The sequence below is a fragment of the Mauremys reevesii genome, linkage group 7 (genome assembly GCF_016161935.1).
Source record: "Mauremys reevesii isolate NIE-2019 linkage group 7, ASM1616193v1, whole genome shotgun sequence".
Taxonomy (NCBI): Eukaryota; Metazoa; Chordata; order Testudines; family Geoemydidae; genus Mauremys; species Mauremys reevesii.
Genome location: NC_052629.1, coordinates 29,118,417 through 29,138,923, shown reverse-complemented (window position 1 = coordinate 29,138,923; position 20,507 = coordinate 29,118,417). Strand labels below are relative to the sequence as shown.

At 39.9% G+C, this 20,507-nt stretch overlaps 1 long non-coding RNA gene across 1 annotated transcript in view; it reads right to left on the bottom strand.

Moving 5' to 3' along the window:
• Positions 1 to 2,710: 2,710 nt before the first annotated feature.
• Positions 2,711 to 20,507, bottom strand: part of LOC120369182 — a 78,514-nt gene continuing 60,717 nt past the window's right edge. Inside the window, exons 5-8 of the long non-coding RNA XR_005582989.1 lie at positions 6,878 to 7,061; positions 5,891 to 5,937; positions 3,895 to 5,349; positions 2,711 to 3,799 (exon numbers count right to left, since the gene is read on the bottom strand). This is a non-coding gene — a long non-coding RNA (uncharacterized LOC120369182). The remainder of the gene's footprint in view (positions 3,800 to 3,894; positions 5,350 to 5,890; positions 5,938 to 6,877; positions 7,062 to 20,507) is intronic.

Sequence of the window (20,507 nt, the reverse complement as noted above, 5' to 3'; positions counted from 1 at the left end):
TTCTGAGGGGCTCTGTCTGTGACCCCCACCTAGCCCAATTAACAGCGATAGCAATCAGGCTCTGTGGAGGAATTAATGAGGGATTGCATGTCAGTCAGGTACAGAAGAGCCTGAAAGAAGTTTCTGCCTGTGTAGCTCTATTCTGGAGGTCACACCGGGGAAGGCGGGAATGTCATGTGACCAGAAGTTCAGTCCCTCGCTGCACATAAAACCAATAACTGGAGGAAGCCTCCTGAGGCCTCTCCCATAATGACAGGTGGGCCCCAGTTTGCTGGAAAGGTGACTACCCTGCCCACAACACAGTGAAAGGACTGCAGGTAGTCATTAAAAAAAATCCCAGCCTATACAGCAGGGCCACAGCCATCCATCCTATTCTGTAAAGCAACACAGCAGGCAGAGCTCATTGGTATGGGCTGTCCTCTCACAGGCAACTCCGCAACTGCCATCTATAGAGGTGAGCCTTTTTTTTGTTGTTGCAGGGTTCATTGAGTTGGCCAATCTTCCCCACCTCTCATCATTTCATGGCTGGAAATGCACCTACATATGATGCTGGATGAGACAGCAAGTTTTTATTTTATTCTCTGCTAGGACATTTTCCTTCCATTGGAGTAATTATTACACACAAGAAGGATTTAATCTGTGATTTCCCCTTGGGCTGTGAGTGTTGTGGGACTGATGTTTTGGTGAACTGTAACTGCTTTACACCCAACTAATTCATTGCTACAGGCTCTTAACTCGAGATACTTCCTCCCCTCCATCAATGGCCTATATAACAATTACCTACCTTTTCAGATAGTGACAGGAGTCCAACTTACAAATCCAAGCTTAAGTCACTTAGGACTAGATTCACAAAGGCACTTAGAAATTGCAGTGCCTCGCCCCTCGGCACCCTGCTGCCCTGCGTTAAGCGCCCAGGCTCCCCATGCATTATAGGGGGCGAGTTATGTAGCTAACACCTGTAAACCTTTCCTATTGACTAGTTTAGGTGGCTGTCTGCTCAGCCTGCTAGTATTTGGGAATCGCATTCTCAGGTGCCTACCTCTCCCTGGCCATTGCACAGGGAGCCTGAGCATCTAACTCAGGCTTGTGGATTCCACTAGGCAGCAGGGCACCTGAAGTCAGGCTCAGAATTGCACTGCCTAAGTCCCCTTTGAAGATCTAGCCCAGACTGTCTAATCAGCTTTCTGCAACTTCTAGTTTCAATGGGCCAGCAACGGCAGAGGCACATCTTACCTTGATAAGGCCCTTAGTGCATTAGTCTTTTTTTAAACAAATCAGAACTGGGTATTGTCTCAGTCCCACATGTTCTAGTTTTTATGAACCCCTCTCTTGATTACCTGTATATTATGATCATAGGGAAGAGGAATGCATTACCCAGGTTTAACACTAAAGCCCAAGGTGTTTATTTTACATAAGCCCATCTTCACTATCACTCACAAGCCGTCTTTGATTTCCTTCTCTTTTTGTAGATTCTCCTCTGTGTTTTTAAATTTTGAATGAATCCTGACTTTACTAATTCATGGAATAAATAGTTTTGACCTTAAATTGCACCTCCCTGGACTGAGAGAAGTAAAAACAGAACCATTTCCCTTTTCTGTGGCTTTCACAACTGAACAGTTTTATAGCTATGTTCCATTAGTGTCTCAGGAGACCAGGCACGCAAACCTGAAAACAATTAAAACAAAACAAAAATACCCTTCCCTAACAGTCATATCAAACAAAGTGATTGGGTTGCTATTCTTAAAAAAGTAGAAAAACCAATTAATCTTCAACTGAATATATATTTGCTGAATATATATATAGCAAAATTACATAGAGACAGAACTTCAGCTGCTGAAATTGGCATAGTTTCCATTTCCAGCCATAACATCCATCTTCAGTGGATGTTCCCCCAAATATTTATTATAGCTCTGGCAGAGATTTTATGGAATGTTGAGAATGAAGAGCTGATACATCAGTGTATGCAAAAAATGTTCTTTCAGTCTTTGGTGGTTGATAAGCCAGCTAGAATTACTGTACTTTCTAAAATACAAATACAGTATCTCTTAATGTATGAATTAAACATATGGTAGCAATGTTAATAATAATATGTAAACCATTTCTCTCTCAATTTAATTTATCAGTAGAACTACCATTCAGTACGTTAATGAATGACAAGCAATAAACTGTGTTTTCTAACTTCATATATAAATAAATATATTTACTGCTAAGAGTGGGGGAAAAGTTTCCTTTATTTGCATCCCTGGCCTCATTCTGTCAACATATCACACAGATTGCTGGATACACACAGAGATGCACTCTGGCAATGCTAGGGAGGGACCTCCTTTTCCTGCTGTCTGTTTCAACTTATTAATAATAGGATGATGCTTCTGGCACATGTAAAATAAATTAATATTGGATTAATTCAATTCAAACAAGATTTCAGGAAAACACATTGCAGTTTCATTCATCACAGATTTGAGATCAATCCATTTAAAAAAGAGTAAGAATGTCATTATGTTTACATATATAATTGCCTAAAGCTGATCTAAATGATAGAATAAACTAACACTCTCCAGCATGCCTTCAAAGATGATAAGCCACCAGTTTATAAAATAGAAATATAGTATTTGCAACACTAGCAGTCACACTGAGGAATTCTTTTAAATAGCTATTTAGTTTTACTTTAGATAACATGTTATCTGAGCTATGAAAGTAACTTATTGTAGCTGTTGTTTCAAATTTATGCTCTGTGGCAATTCCTTTGTAGCTTAATGGTGATAATTTACTTTTAATATAAAGCTCATAGGACTGAAAATCTAGTATAATTTTTGCAAATGCTACTGCAATGAACTCAGCAACAGAGTGTTTGCCAAAGTTAACACAATTCATTTTAAGTGTAGTGTTCTTTACTTCCTTTATTTGCTCATTTGTAGAACTTTATGGATGAAAATAAAATATCCAAATAATCTGTGTGTATTAAATTCTATCCCGTGCTTTTGATGTTAAAATACAGAATGCCTGAATAAATATTGTCGCCTTTACAGTATGAATCCTGTTGATGGGTAGATCAAAATAGACAGTATGAACTAAATGACGGATTCTGGAGCCCATCAAACTCCTACTGAATGTAATGGGTGTTCTGCCTGAGCTAAGAGCTTATCTACATGCTGCATAAGTGTGCACCAATGGGGGTGTAAATTCTAGTTTGTTCCAGTGTGTCATGCACCAACTGTCTGTGAAACAGGACTGAGTCAGTGCACACTAGAGAACTTTTAGTGAGCGCCAGCAGGGTTCACACAATCAGTGTGCAACGCACAAGTGCACATTTCAGTCAGAGCATATCTAGAAACAGTTAAAACACTTACAGTGCAGGGGTTCTCACATTTCTGAATGCTGGTGTATAGACCTCTTAGAAATACCAAATGTATGATTGTTCTCATTTCTGGAAGGAAGGCATTCCCGCAGACCTAGAGCTCCACAGGCAAAAGTACAACCTCTGCTTAGTCCATCACTAAAAGCCCTCAGGTCAAAAAGCTGTCTTTCCCTCTGACTTTTGAGGCTGGGATGGAATACAGGGCATCAGAAGTTCAGAAAGACACTTGGGATAGAATCCATTTGGAGCTTTAAATATTAAAATTAAAAACTTTAACCTTGATACTTGGGCTAACAGGCAGCTGAGCTAGATAGCAAGACAGTGAGCAGTCAGACTGACCTCTGTTAATCGCCCCCTGCAACAATCAGACACTGTATTCTGAACCAGCTGCAGGCAGCAGATCTCTTACTAAGGTTGCCCAGCATATAGCACATTACAGCAGTCCTACCAGCAAATCACAAAGATATGGATCATGGTTACCACCAGGGAATACCACAGTCTGGGGGGCATTCTTAACATCGTAAAGTAACAGCCCTTACCATAGTTGACTCCAGATGTCCTCAACTCAGCCTTAGGTCAATGATCACACTATGCTGGTCCGGAGAAGCAGCTCCTCATTACAATTCAGAAGGCCTAGGGAAATGACACTTTCTTCACATTTCCTGCCTGAACCAATCTGCATAATCTCATTTATGCAGCGGTTCAATTTTAGCCAATCTCTGGTCAGTAAATTAAATTAATCAGACACTGCATATCCCCTTATAACAAAAGCACACAGCCGTGTATCTCCTGTACATGGGAGTCCAGGCCATCCTTCTGAAAAGCTTCTTGAAAAGACAGACTACAGCTACATGCATTCGTGCCAAAACCAATCTGGGGGAACACACCACACATGAGCCTAGAATTCTCCTGTCATTGGCTGGGATGCCTGAAACCACTGCTATACCAGTGAGACCATACCAAATCTGCCTCTATTGCCCCCAGCACAGCATTTGCATTCAGTTATACCAAAAATGAAAAGCTTGCTGTAGGTTTAGTCTTGCCCCAAATGCATGGGCCTACACCAGCACTGTTTACACTGTGTAGAACAAAATCAAACTAGGGCACGAATGGAGTTAACACAGTAGCTATCACATTATTATAAATGTCCACTGTTCTTTTAGCATCCTTGTGATGGAAAGGTAGAGATTACTTTCCCTTAGTATCTTCCTAGAATGTCTTGCATCCAGTAAATTCTTTGGCTGAAAATATGTAACTTTGTCATAGGAGGATGAAACACCCAGTGCTGAAATACAGAGCATAAAATAAAACTCTAGTGTCAATACGCAAGCCTGATTCATGTCTAATTCCCAACAGTTTACTGTGGGCCAAAGTCTAAGGTCCTAACACAGACAAGATTGCCCTCACCCCCATGAGAAAAAAATGGGAAGAGACCAGGGAGTGTAGTGGGGCAGAGGAAGGGGTTTCTGAGGCTCGATACAGATGTTTCCTCCTGGATTATGAAGCTGGGAAGGGACAGGCCAGGAATGTCTCTTCTCACTGCAGAATGAGAAAAGGTTCAATGATACATAGTATTGAATATGGCAGAGGCACAGAACCATCTGTGCAGAGACCTTGTGCTTCTGAGCACAACTCCAAGACTCCTGCCCTTTCAGACCCTGGCAATCTGACAGCATGACTCTTCCCCCCTCCCACATGGCGGAGAATAGAAAAATAACGGACACCCTGATACTTATCTGCAGATTTAATGCTGGTCATGGGGGAAGTCTCACTGACCTTGTCACTGCTGGACTCAGCTCCTTTACCTTCTTACACAAGTGGAGGGTCCTTCACTGAGTTCAGGGCATGTGGGGACATGGTTTTGTAGAGGCAACTGCTACCTCCTCTCAGTTCTTCCTCATTTTCTGCCACTCAAGTGCAGAGAAAGGACACTCCATGTGTGGTTCCTGAGGGACTGAAACTCTTCCCCTAAACTGTAGGAGTTCCCCTAAAAACTGAATAAAGGACCTCCTCAAGATTTAGCCCATTGATCACAATTCTATTTTGCCTCCTTTCATGTTAAATACCATCTAACTCTAAATCAATGCATACACACACACATTTTCTGCTAATGCATTCCATGCATAGAATCTATCTATCTATCTATATAATCTATCTGCATTCATATGAAGATGTATGCAGTGTTGGTGTAGCCATGTTGGTCCCAGGATATTAGGGAGACATGGTGGGTGAGGTAATATCTTTTATTGGCTCGACTTCTGTTGGTGAGAAAGACAAGCTTTTGAGCTCACACAGAGCTCTTCTATTACCCCAGACAGTAAACAAATTTTGAGTCATTCCCCAAAGAATCAAGATTGGTTTAAAAAATAATGAGATTTTAAAAAACAAAAATACATTTGGGTCTTTTTATTTGCCTTTTGGTGTTTAAGCCTTTATGGTACACTCAGGTTATATTTTCACACTTTTCTCTAACAATGAGGTATATATATTTTCCTTAAAAACAAAAAACATAAGCGGAGATTCTCATGTATTTACCAATTCCAGCAACTTGGACTTTAAGCGCGATTATCTTGAGACTTGTACTTAAAACACAAGAGTTGGCAACACTGTTAGTCTTCACCACAGAGAATGTTGGGAGTATTCATCACAAACCTACTCTTTTCAGTTCATTAGGATGAGGGACTGTCTGAGACTGAAGTATTCAGGAGGTGTTGCAACAAAACGATAAACTGAACAGTAACAAGTCGCCAAATGATATTCATCCAAGTGTTCTGAAGGAATTTAAGTATGTAAAGCCTGATCCAAAGCCTTCAGAAGGCAATAGGAAGGCTTCTACTGACTTCAACTGAAAGTGTGAAATGGTCAAAGCAAATTTTGTGTAAGGCTATTATTTGTGATGTTTGGCATAAATTATTTTGTTGATAACAGATAGCTCCTTGGCAATTTGAAATTTTAATGGCTCTTGGAGATCATTGTATTTGGCTATTCATTCACGAGGAAACATTTCCACATAATTATGTACAAAGGCGTGGTTATGCCCATACGTAAATAGCTTGCAATGTTGCTCCAATTTGGCATTAAGCACCAAATTATTAATCTCTTGGAAGCCTTATTCTAAATTCAGTACATGAGCACTTTCTTGATAAACACTCTCAATCATTAGTCTCAAAAGATAGCTTCTTTTTTTTAATAGGTTTATTATCAATGGAAATGATGTCAAGTTTGCTTTCATTAAAGATTTTTCACTAATCAATGCAAACTCAATTCACATAGAGGAACTGTTTGTTTGTTTGTTTGTTTTTTAAAAAGGTCCTGAGAGGCAAGGATTTGTGGATGCTTGTGTACTTGCATTACTATCCTGAGCCAAACACAGGTACTGGGGCACATACTAAGCAATCCCAACTTCAGAGATTTCCTCTTTTCACTTGGAAAACGTAGCATATTGTTCAGTACCCCACAGCATGTTGATGATTTCTAATCCTTTCCCCCTCCCACGAAAGACATATTTCAGTTCATCCATACCTCATTCACTGTATCCCTGTCACTGAAGAAAAACAGGATCGTCTTCCAAACCATTTTGTAGGGGAAAGGAAGCAGACGCCTCCTTCAAGACTCTGGAATCTCAGACCAACTACTTAGCTAGTGACCCTCTTCGGCAGCAGTTGAATTGGACATATATTTTTAACCTGAGAGGACCTCCCCATCACTGTAGTGAGACAACAAAAGAGTAGAAGACTGTTCAGACATTCTCTTACATGATGCTATACCTAATTTATGCTGAGCAACATTAGTTTCAGAGAGTCTTCAGTACCACATGGATATCAATTATCTTCTGTAGTGTGCTTTCTTATAATACCAAATACCACTATGATTATAACAATAATGACCCAGTCTTGTTTACCTTTTGGAGCTGAGTAAATCAGAGTAATTTTCAGATATTGAACAATATGATGCAGTTTCTTTGTCTCTAAAGATATGTCTCAGTTACACTCAACTAGTCCAAACAAATACTGCAGCAATTGTATTTTCTTTACAAATGCCTACACTGCTATGGTAATAACTTTCTCATTTTCTCTAAAGTCGCTATCTTAAGATGCAGGAAAAGAAAATTGTTTCCTCTTTTATTGCAGACAACACAACATTAGAGTCCAACATTGTTACTCTTGGAAAATATCCAGGCTTGAACCATTTAGCTATATGGCAAATGCAAAGTGGGTCTTAATCATGAAGATCCAATTTGTTTAAATAGATTTGTGCTTTTAATTCTATTACCTTTGCCTGTAAGTTTTAGTACTTAAAAATGCATGTGCAAATGTTTGTGTGTGCACTTACTGAATCTAGCTTTTAAATATTTAACCCATGGGGTTGGAAGAAGGGACTCAAATTATATCTGGTACAAGTATGTACCAGGAGCACTTCTTCCCCTCCTCTCCTCCCCCCCGAATAGGGGAAGTCTTAAGAATTGTGATCAAAGTTCAGATGAACAGAGAGCTGCTATTGTACCTATGTAGGCTTTTCAATTATATATATAGTGTGTGTGTGTGTGTGTGTGTGTGTGTGTGTGTGTGTGGTTAGTGTTCCTCTAAATGTTCAAACTCTTCATAAGGATTCTTTCATTCAGATCACCTTTCAGTTTTCAATTTACTTTATTAAAATCTCAACAAATCATCATATTGCCAACTTCTTTAACTGAAACTCATTAAAATATCAGAAGATAATTTATCAGTCACATCTCATATATTGCATTTCATATATCAGTTTGTCATTTTTCTGCCTTCATTCTCCTTTTGTAGAACCTAAGGAATTCTTATCTTATTTCAAATTTGTATTAATGAGGACGTCGGTGTATATTTTAACTGTTTTAACTCATCCAAAAGCTTAAATTAACTAAGTTAAAATGTGCCCTTTTTTTTTTACCTTTTTCATTTGATGAATTAAAAACATACTTTAAATCTTTTTAATAATCTTTGTTGTAATGGCAATGGTAGTAATGAAACGCATCTGGTTGAATTTTTATATATTGTTATGTATTGTGCATTTTTGTGTGATATAAAACTCCTCATAAAAAGGGGTAAGCTTAAGCCTTTCCTACACTAGCAAAATTTTGCAAAAGTTTTCCACAATCATAGAATCATTGTACTGGAAGAGCTCTTCTTGTCCTGTTCTCTGCACACAAGGCAGGACTAAATATTATCTAGACCATCCCTGACAGGTGTTTGTCCAATCTCCAATAACAGAGATTCTGCAACCTCCCTACGCAATTTATTCCAGTGTTTTTAACAACCCTGACAGGAAGTTTTTCCTAATGTCCAACTTTAAGCCCATTGCTTCTTGTCCTATTCTCAGAGGTTAACAAGAATATTTTTTAACAACCTTTTATGTACTAGAAAACTGTTACCATGTCCACCCTCAGTCTTCTGGTCTCCAAACTAAACAACCCAATTTTTTCAATCTTTCCTCATAGGTCACGTTTTCTAGACCTTTAATCATTTTTGTTGCTCTTCTCTCGACTTTCTCCAATTTGTCCACATCTTTCCTGAAATGTGGCTCCCAGAACTGGACACAATACTCCAGCTGAGGCCTAATCAGAGCAGAGTAGAGAAGAATAATTCATTCTTGTGGCTTGCTTACAACACTCCTGCTAATACATTCCAGAATGTTTGCTTTTTTTTGCAACAGTGTTACACTGTTGACTCATATTTAATTTGTGAGCCACTGTGACCCTCAGATCCCTTTCACACGGGTGTGGTGAAGGTAAATATATTAAAGATTGTGAGGTACTCAGATACATACAAAACCTAAGATTAGACAGATAAGCAGCTGCCAGTGTGTTAAGCACTGTGTCATCTAATCCTGCTCAGGTCTGACCAACTTGGTCCTTAAAAGGCCATTGGCAGCTAGCAGCCTGTCCACATTAAGGGTCAGATTCTCATTTTCACTAAAGCTTCTTTATACCACTCTGTCAGTGTAAATAGTAAATTACTCTGTGAGGTGGGAGGTTCCCAGAGCCCGAATGTCTACATCACAACCAAACAGCCCCTTAGACTCGACACTAGTTATAGCAGACTCCTTTTGAGAAGTTCCTTTATGCATCTGCTCTGCAACAGAAAAGGAGGGCAAATGCCTAAGTGCATCTGACCTAGTCTGTGCTTCCTACTGAGACTAATAAAAGCCAGGTGACTCTGAAACAGGGATGTCCTCAGGCAAGAGTGTAGCGGAACAGCTAATGGGCTGATTGCAGGACAGAAACCAAGGATCAGATTAGGAGCAGCTTTTCTTGTTACAGTGGCCTTGTCCACGCTGTATAAAAAAAAAAGTTGTGTTCTTAACTCATGTTAGCTAATGAGTTAACTAACTCAAGGTAAAATCCTAGTGAAGACAGGGCAGTTTGTAATTTTCACACAAATTAGTAGGTTGACATGAAGATCATTGGCTTTGACTCAACCTGCTAACTCAGGGGTCGGCAACCTTTCAGAAGTGGTGTGCCGTGTCTTCATTTATTCACTCTAATTTAAGGTTTTGCGTGCCAGTAATACATTTTAACATTTTTAGAAGATCTCTTTCTATAAGTCTATAATATATAACTAAACTATTGTTGTATGTAAAGTAAATAAGGTTTTTAAAATATTTAAGAAGCTTCATTTAAAATTAAATTGAAATGCAGAGCCCCACGGACCGGTGGCCAGGACCTGGGCAGTGTGAGTGACACAGAAAAGCAGTTTGAGTGCCACCTGTGGCATGCGTGCCATAGGTTGCCTACCCCTGTGCTAACTCATGAAAACTACAAACTGCATTGTGCACCAGGACTCTTTGCTGCTTTTACAGATCCAGACTAACACGGCTACCCCTCTGATACTTGACAAACTGCATTGTCTTTACTAGGATGTTACCTCAAATTAGCTATTTTAAATTAAGGACACACATCTCTCTCTCAGCAAAGACAAAACCAATGAAATGTTAGCTGGAGTTTCTGCAAGTCGAATTCTTTGTAGTTTTGCTGTTGTTTCCATCTCTGGTCAGGGTAAACATGAATTGTGTGGATCTTCTGAATAAAAATAGATTATGAGAAAATACCCCGAGGGCTTGTCTACACTAGCAATTAACAGTGCTGCAACTTTCTCGCTCAGGGGGGGTGAAAAAACACCCCCCTAAGTGCAGCAAGTTGCAGTACTTTAGCATTGCCAGTGTAGACTAGCCCAGTCTGTTTCACCACTTTCTCCTCTAATAAGAAACAGACCCACTACAAAGCCCCCGAAATCTGCTCTGAAAGGACATGTCACCTTTTTCACTGAAAATTGGTTTTTGTCCATAGTTATTAGGTGTTTCCTCTGTCTCTATTGTCCACAGGCCTGTAAGAAAGACACATAATGGGCGAGGACCCCCTACTCTATCCTCTTTTGACCAAGAATCCAGATCAGAAGAGGTTGTAGATAATCTTTTAACTACCTCTCCTTAGGGCCTAATTACAAAAACAGAAAACAATACTGGCAATGAGTGTCAGCAATGGCTGCTATTGAAGTTGTTCTGAGCATATTTTGAACTGGAAGCATGGGCAAGTACAATCATATTTAGCACCATTTTAGGCATTCAAGCAATAAATAATTGCAGGTGCAGAAAGAGAATCCAGTTTCTAAAAAAATCTTGCCCTTAATTTAATTTCTTTCTTATACTTTATACCTTGCCTTGCTCATATTGGTGGTCCTTGTTTCTTAAGGTATATTTGACCTACTCAAAGATGTTCTACAAACTACCTAAGAGAAACAAGGGGACAGTTAACTGGTGCTTCTTGGGACATGAACCTCAATAATCATGTTTAATTCCAGCAGATACCTTGGTTCCAGCAGATGAAATTAGCCTCTTTTAGAATAAAACATAAGATCAGAAAAGTTTCTGCACTGGATCAGACAAATAGTAGTTCTATCTAGGCCAGTGTTTTCTTCCCAGTTAGCAGCCAATATAGAATTCTTCAGAAGATAATGAAAATGCTATAATTCCACCTAACTAATTTGTTCAGTGCTATTTGGGGGGAGGTAGGGGTGGAACAGAGATTTATTTGTTTCAATGACCTCTTGCAGCAGTAAATGCCACCAAATGATTATACTCTGGGGGGTGGGGAAGAATCCCTATATTTGTTAAAATGTCATGTGCTTTAATTTCATCTTGTCCTCTTAGTTTTCTATTTTCAGATAGGGTTAAAAGGAAGATACTAAGCAGTTCTTACTAAGCCCTTTATAATCTTCTCACCTCTATCAAATCCTTCTGATTCACCTTTCACACTAAATTATCCCAGTCTTTTCAATCACTCCATGTTCCTATGGATATCCTGCCACACCACTAACCATTTTCTGTACCCTTCTCCGGACCCTTTCAGTCTCAGCTCTATCTTGCTTGAGCAGCTGTTAGAAACCACTGGGATCATATTTGCTTGGGGAAATTGTGCATAAAGATGGAAATACAAATGACAGTGCTTCACAATGGGTCTCTCAGCATACTCGTGAGAATGACCAAGTAAGTGCAAAATCCTTGAATTTAAACCCAATGTGTTCTCCTCTTAATTTATATGCTCTGTACATGCTCTTCATTTTTATAGGTTTTATGCAAGGTGGAATCTGTGAAAGTTTCAGATGACAAAACAGCCCAAACTTGCAGCCCGTTGTAAATATATTTCAGGTGCAGGAACCTACAGACACAGAGGCAAAGTATTTTTCACAGCAAATATTCTCCAATTTCATGGACACGCTGTGGAAAAATATTGTGAATTGCATGGTAATGATGTGGGCCTGCCAGGAGGGGGAGCCAGGATCAAAGAGAAGTAGCCACATGAGGATGGCCCAGTGGGACAGATCAGAGAGGGAAAACCAAGAGCCCAGGGGAAGCCAATCCAATGGGAAGGAGCCTGGGGCGGTGGTAACAAGGAATTGGTCCAGCAGGAAGTAGGGAAGGGTGGTAAGAGATAGCTGCTCCAGCAGGAACAGGTGTTTCCCGGGGGGGGTTTGCAGGTCAGCAGTATTTTTAACTAGACATAGCTGGAATTCATCCAAAGAGTGAAGAGAAATGACAGCATTTTTGCACCATCCACATAAAATACCCAGCTTTAGTCGCTGGCACACTGAAGGTTCCTTCAAGTTTCATCAATCTAGTCCCTGTGAAGTTTGACACAAGAGACAGAATTCTTGAAACCATATTTCCTTCACAAAAGAAAGTAGACAATGATCAAATAAAGCATTTGACTCCTCTACTAGAGCTTAAGCCATGCTGTATCAGTGAGTAAATATTAAAGAGCTCCCTTTCCTCTAAAGGAATTTAGTCCTTATTCATTTTCATTCCACAGTTCTGAGTTGTATATTTTGTGCAGAATTGCTTTGGTCTTGCCTTTCTCCTGCACGACTTTGGATCATGGCTGTATTTGATAAAAGCATCAGACACACATATACAAACAGAAGGCTGTTTGTAAAACTGCCGGTGGTGAACACAGCTTTCGTTCAGCTGAGATTTCCATGCCCTCCACCGACATCCACTTTTTAGGACTTGTCTACAGACATAAATTGGATTGCTTTAATTTTCTACAACCCCCAAATGTGAGTACAGTTATATCAGTACAAAGATGCTTTAGAACAGTATAGCTATTCCCATACTGGAAGGGAAATAAGCGGTACCAGGATAAGGCAGCTTTATACCAGCATAACTGCATCCACATGAGGTGTTGTACTGGCGTAACTATTTTGGGCAGGGGGAATTATACTGATTTTCAAACTTTCTGAGCTGAGTCCCCGCCTTTGAGTTACAATTTTTGGTTACGCCCCCCTCCCCCGTGCCCAGACAAAAATCGACACATGCTTGACAGCCTACTCATAGACTTAACACAACTTTAATTAAATTATCTCAAATTAAATTAAATTAAATTACCTCAGCAGATGGCTGCATCTGCCTTGCAGGCTGGCTGCAGCGTTAGGGCAGAGCCCTCCCCGCTCCGGTTTTCAAGGTGGGGAAAGGTGTGTGTGATGGTCTCTGGAGGCGGAGCCTGCCAGAAGCAGAAATCAGACACTGACCCATGGCTGGGGGGGTGGGGGCTGCTGAGGTGAGTCGGGGGTGGAGGGGATGGTCCCTCCCCAAGTCCCACTTTTTATGGCTGGTCTGATCTGCCTGGCATTGTTGTTCACCCATTCAAATATTCCTTGAGGAGAGGGTGCCCCACAATTCGAAAACCTCTGCACTATGTGATGGAGTCTATCTGCCTTCTCTGCCCCCTACTAGGGCACCCTGACTCTTCCCCTGCTGCTCAAGGAAAAGCCACTCAGACCACTGCTAAAGAGACAGTCTTTCAGAGGCTGGTGGAGACACTGACCAGTCAGGAGCCAACAGGCATGTCTGTGTCCTTGCAGGGGCAGTGCAGGGTGAGGCTGGGTTTGAGGAAGAGCAGCTCAATGCCAGCCCAGAACCCCAGGGCCAGGTCAGGGCCTTGCCTGAAGTGCTGCAACTATGCACCTGCCTTTGAGTTTTGTCAGGATGTATGTGCCTTTAAACACACACATTCTGAGATTTGTTAGCCATCCTGCTGCAAGGAGGCAGCCATGACTTGGGAACTAAGGCAAGGAGTGCTTGGGGAGGCACAATTCCTGGGGCGGCATTCAGGGAGGGTTTTTTGTTTGTTTGTTTGTTTTTGCTTGGGGCGGCAAAAAACCTAGAGCCGGCCCTGCTTGACTCCACAGGAACAGCCCCACCTGTGACATACTGGTACCAAAAAAAATGTGGCTCTCCTTTCTAAAAGGGCATAGCAGATTGCAACCTGGAACCCATCCTTTTATAAAGGCCTCAGGAAATGCCCACAGGTATGCTTTGACGCCCTTTATCTCATTAACAACCAGTGATAACGGATGACAAAATTATTCTGCTCTAGAGCTGGGTTAAAGTCATTTTTGCTCCACTATTCATAGCTGTTCAGTGTTACAGAATCAGGATTAGCTTAAAAAGTTCCCTTTTTTCTTTCAGGATTGGATCACATTTCAATCCCTTTTCAGACTGATTCACAATGAGTGAACCATGCTCAGCAGTAGAGGTGAGGGTATATTTTCTTCTAGTCAGTATCTGTCAGCAAAACTGAAACTTCTGCTGACACAAATCTCTGGTCCAGAGGGAATCTTTTTCTGCTTTCTTAAGAACTGCGGAAAAATAGAGTTAAATTCCCATTTAAGGGTCTGTGTAAAGTTTTGATATTGACAGAAAAAACAAACGGCAAAGTCAGCATAACTCAGCTAAATGATCTTACAAGTAAAACCAATGGTCAAACATCTAAAAAAAACCGTCCCACATGTTTTCATGTATAATACTGAGAAAGACTTTGAGTCAAATTAATCTCTATGTAACTCCATTGAAATTAATGCAGTCACACCAGGGATGAATATGGTTCAATTTCTAGTGACATTTGCAGCTCTCTGTTTCAGTCAAGGAGGAAGAGAGATCAGCTCAAGTATTCTGTCAGAAAATTTCTTTAAACAGATGATGCATGACCCTAGGAAAAAAAAAACTAGCAAAGTTTTGTAGAGAACTGAAGAAAAAACCCTTAAGAATAAAAATGTGTCAAACTCTCTGGACTTGTTATGTCTAAATCGCTTTCTTTAAGAGACAAGGTTTTATAAATGCCTTTTAGCTGAATTTTGTAGCTCCTAGATGACACCAAGTGGTTACTCAGGCCAATTACTCTATTTTTTCTGTGAACAGTCACAAGATCTTCTCTTGTAAGTTATTCCAATATGTTAAAGGGATAATTTATTGCTTGTGTTCCTCTATTTTAAACTCAGTTTTGACTAAAGTGTCAGTTTCAATACTTTTTGGGAAGAACTTCCTCTCTCTAACCATTCCCTCCACCCCAAAAAAAAAAAAGTCACCTGAAGGACATAACGTTTGCTTAGGTCCTTCCAAGTCTATTGTAGAATGTAGTCCTTAATGTATCTTTCATGTAGTTTTCAAAAACAACCTAAAACACAGGAGATTCTTTTTGACCCTGCGGGACCCTGTCTTAACTTGATACAGATTAGTTCTTGTGGAAGGTCAGTGTAAAGGCAGAGACACACACAATTTGATAAAGAAATTCAGTCAGACACATCTCCTAGGCATGATTATATGTGAGGAACTGATGTAGCACTCTGGTTATAGAAGTAATCTCCTTAAGTAATATAGCAAGCAAGCCTATGAAATGGAAAACTCTCTAGCACATTGCAGTTTTCTCTCTTCGCTGTTGCTTGAAAGAGATAAAGGAAAATCATCCCTACATAAAGTATTTATTAAACAGTATGTTTCCATGATCTTACCCAAGTATTGTACATGCAGCTGTGTGTTTAATGGTGAGGGAGATCACCACCACCAAAAAAACAAATCAAAACAAAAAAACGCTCTACTTAGAACCCAAAGATGGATGTAAGGTTATATATACACATTAAGGAAATCTAATGCTCTGAAAACAATCTCTCACTTCTGGAATTCATCTATAGTTTTCTTTCAACTGCATTGGTTCACTGAACACTAGACTAATTTGAAGAATTAGACTTAGTTCTTCAAATTTTCATTGGCAGGAGAGAAATATTTCTCTGATACTAACATACACTAAAAGAGTCTTGTTGGCACATAATCGAGATTGCAGCAACTAAAAGAACTCCCATACCATGGATTTTTATAGGCAATAAGGCAGCAGTGGCTCTTACTGAAGAAGGCAAGAAGAAAGTTGAACTGAAGCTTGATCTTGGAAAAGAGTTACAGAAATGTGGTATTTAGTTTGGAAATGTTTAAATGGCTGGACAGAAAAAAACATGTTAAGTAGCTTTCATCTTTAGAAATAGTCTAATTTATTGAAGTTTATATTTCTCAAAATTATATGGAAGTAAGATTTCTCTTTCAAGGCCTCTCCATTTATCTCCAAATACAAAACAGCAAAAATTACATTCTGGAGATGAACTTTGGGACAACTCAGGAGAGCATTACTACTGTTTGCCAGATCTAATTTGTGGGCCAATTCTCCACTAATTTACACACTTTGCAATGTCATTGATTGCAGCTCCCGCCCCCGCACACACACACACACAATGACAGTAAAGAGTATAGACCTATATGATTCCACCTTTCTCTAATTCTGTATTATTAATCACAGTAAAGCTTCTTAGAGTAAAAAGAAGCAATGTCATATACCAGATATTAATTTTTTCAGGCTTTCTGGCAAAGATTTTCAAACCTAATGCTAGGTTCCTCAATCTATATGTAGGCATCTAAATAGCCTATTTTTCAAAAAGTGCTGAACACCGAGCTGCTCTCATTGATTTTTGAAAATGTTGCCCTTGACCTAGATCCTTAATGTTAATAGATTCTACAACATCAGTATGGAAAATAATATGGGTCATGGCCCTGCCAGTTGCATCCATACCTTCCCTTGCTTCCCCAGGGTAATGTCCATATAAGTGCATTGGATGCTAAATGTAAACCTCTTTCCCCCATCTCCAGCCTAAATATCCTACAAAAGGTTAAGCAGCCTGAAGATGCCTCATAAAACTTAACAGGATTGCTTCCAAGCTCTGCCTTGGTAGCAGATTCTACCTTGTGTGCTTGTCAACTAATACCTTTAGTAGAATAATCAAATAACATGAAGCTGTCACTCTCTATCAAGAACTGCACTAAGATATCTTGTCATGTTTTGATTTGAAAGCTCTGATCAGCTCTTAGAAAGATGTTTACATTGGCTACGAAACTTGCAAAGGCACATTTGTGGCTAATTCCTCGAGAAGTTCAGTAAGGCCCTAAGCATGATACTCTTCTAGATTCTCTGAGGAACTAGGCTGCCCTTCAAAGGTTGATAATCACTCTCATGCCCCAAGCGATTTTTCTAACAAGACAGTCACCTTGCTTTTTCTGAACTCTGGGGTCTCAACACTGAGCTTGATTCAGAATGACAAGGACCCTGGAATTAATGAATGTCATCTAGATGGTAGGCATGAAACCCTGCTTCATTTAAATCTGGGATATTAACAGTAATAAGGAGACACATGAAAATTGTACTTATATCCCAATTTATTGTAATGTTTTCAATCCAACCACTTGTTCATATAGGAAGTAGTGTTAGAATTATTTAGATGACATATTGTTTGGTTTTAAATCGGGGATGAATTTAGCTCAGGGTCTTAAAATAATTAAAGATATACAATACAGCTAGGCTGACCAGATAGCAGTTGTGAAAAACTGGGACACTTTTTTATTTTTTCAGGAGGGGAGGGGGAGTATAGTTTTGTATATAAGACAAAGCCCCTAATATCAGGATGGTCCTGAAAATATTGGGACATCTGGTCACCCTAATTACAGCATGATTCTACATATGACATGTTAGAGTGTTACAATATTAACAATAAAGATCAATAAAGACTGAGAATTAATTACAAGTGAAAGGTCTGAGCGGAGTCCCACTGAAATCCAGAGCAAAACCCCATTGATTTCAATAGGAGCAGTATTAAGGATTTTACACTGGTCATTACTTCCTTTCAGAATAAGGGAATACCCTAATAACAGGCAACTGCGAACTATGGTGGGCCCCTTATTCCTTTGAAGGAAGTCAAGTCATAGCTAATGTCTCAATCCTGTAAGGTTCCACGTACCGCCAATGAATAAATCCACCGATTCCTTTTGTTACAAAAGTATCCTAGTTCTTGTCTCATTCTTGGTGGCTCCACCACCTTCCTTGCTTTCGCCATTGCCAGCGCAGCTCTCCCTTGACAGTCTATTGGCTCTTCATTATCTTCAGAATAGCTTTGTCCTTCTATTCTTGGGGCAAGCTACTGGGTGAATTACACAAGTCCAGGATGTGATTGTCTATCTTCATGTTGCATGAGTGAGACATCAGCCATTTTTTTAATGGACTGGAAGTAAAAAACAAAAAAATGAAGCACAGCCTGGAGGCACCTGACCAGTAGTAACATAGGGCAGGAAGATGATGGCAAAGGAAGTGCATCCAAAGCAGTGTGTCCAGTACATTAAATGTGTACATTGGACACTAACATCCCCAAAATTATAACAACAACATTGTCACCCAGAAAACCTGAACAATAAAGAGTCATGACATTTAAATGCTGCTGTCTTAAGAATGGTCCCATGTTAGCAATTTCATTGTATGACGATATAAATAAAATAATAATGAAAAATATATTACAAAACAGAATAAAGGTAGAATGGAGCAAACAATACATTCCTACTTTGAGCTGGCTTTCATCTGCAGCATTACTATAAAAAAGCATCCCTTCCACGCTGGCGCTCTGGCTACAGAATTTCATGTGTGCAGTCAGTGTTGCAATTCATCTAGTACCTTTTAGTCTTAAATCTCAGAAAGCATATCCTAATAAAATAGAATTATTGTACTATGTCCTTCTTAACAGTATTGCATACAAACACACTGGTCTTCTATTCCACCTCTGACTTGGTGTATTTAACCTGAGCCATGCTATGTAGTGTGTAGTTAAAGAAATACTGTAAAATCTTTCATTGTGCCATCTTATGACATTTCACTGTTGCTAAAACAAAAACAAAAATGTTTGTATTGTTGTGCTTGCAAACTCCACATGAGTGGATCTGAAGAACACTGGAGACCAGAAATTAATACAGCAGCATGAATAAAAAAAATAATCTTACTATTAAAATCACATTGTATTCATGCCAAATAAACATTTTGTCCTCCTCCAAAATCACACAGCAAAATGTACTCTTTTCATGATACATTTCAATGATACTCCAGCAAAGAAAGCCATATGGTTTTGCTTGCTTGTTTGTTTTAAGAGTGTGCTATATTAAGGCTGACTTCTGCTGGGTGTTTATGAGTCAGAAATAGATCATCTAAAATAGCCCTGATCCTGTCACTGTATCTGCCTAGGCAGACCCTTGTAGCTACATCAGTATTATCAACCCCAAAGGCTGGAAAATTATGACTCCAGGCCCCCTAGAATCATAAGATTGAAAAATATTTCTTGAGTTCTTTTTAATTGCCCTTTGGCTTTTGAAGCATTTGTAAACTTTCCTCTGCAACGAAGAGGGTTAACATTTCCTTTTTTTAATTTTTATTTTAAATGAAAGCTGAGATTCTCACACAAGTAGAGGAGCTGGAGCTCTAAGAAAAGTACAAACTATCATGAGAGTTGGCAACACTGTAATGGATTCATATGAATGTAAGCTCTGTGGGGGTGAGGGTCATGTCTCTCTGATCCGTTCTGCACTGACTTCACTGTAGATAATCAAACATAAAACACCTGGGTCACATCACCTCCTCTACTTCAGTGAGTGGGATGCAAATGTCCCTTTCTGCCCCATCCTATCCCCATGGCACCCTCCCCTTCATCGCTGCACCATGCACAAGCCTCTCTGCAAGGTTTTTGGTGGTGGGGAGTGGTAGAAAGGGGAAGTGGCTGAACTCCACCCCACGGTCCCAAGCAGAGCACATTGATTATCTGAATAGATGCCCTAGCTGAAGCTGAACTTGGTTAACAGCAGCAAAGCTCCTTCTGGAACTTTGCTCTCCAGTGGAGCTCAGCACAGCCCCCTATTCAGGAGGAGTCCTTACTGTATGGAGCTGGATGTACCATAGTCATCCATACCAGGTTGGGAAGCCTGATTTTTCACTAGTTAATCACACAGCTTTCCAATTTCAACTTTTCTACAATGAATTTGCACAGAAGCTGCTACAAGCTATTTCCCAAAGGGATGAGTCATGAAGAATAAGCCCTTCTATGCCTACACTTGATGAACTCAGCTTGCAGACTTTACCTTGTGAGCTCAATATCCTTTGTCTATTAATGTCACACTGCAGATTAAACTTATACTGCCTCCTAACGTCTACTAGGCTTCACTATTAACAGTTACTGTACACATTTGCCAAAACTCACACCACTGGGAAATTCAAACCACCTCACATACAGAAGTTAAAGGAGCTGCTGAATCAGAGTGTAGTGTTCAAAAATGGAGTCTCTACACTATAATCTCTTCCCAAATTCCAAAGGGATTTGCCCCCCACGCCTTTGCTTGAGCACCAGAAACACTAAGAGGGAGTGTGATCTGAGTGCCAAAGAGCACATCTCAGCACCTTCTTTTTCTTGAACATCTGGAAGGGCCCTCCATGAGCAGTCAAAAAGAAGAA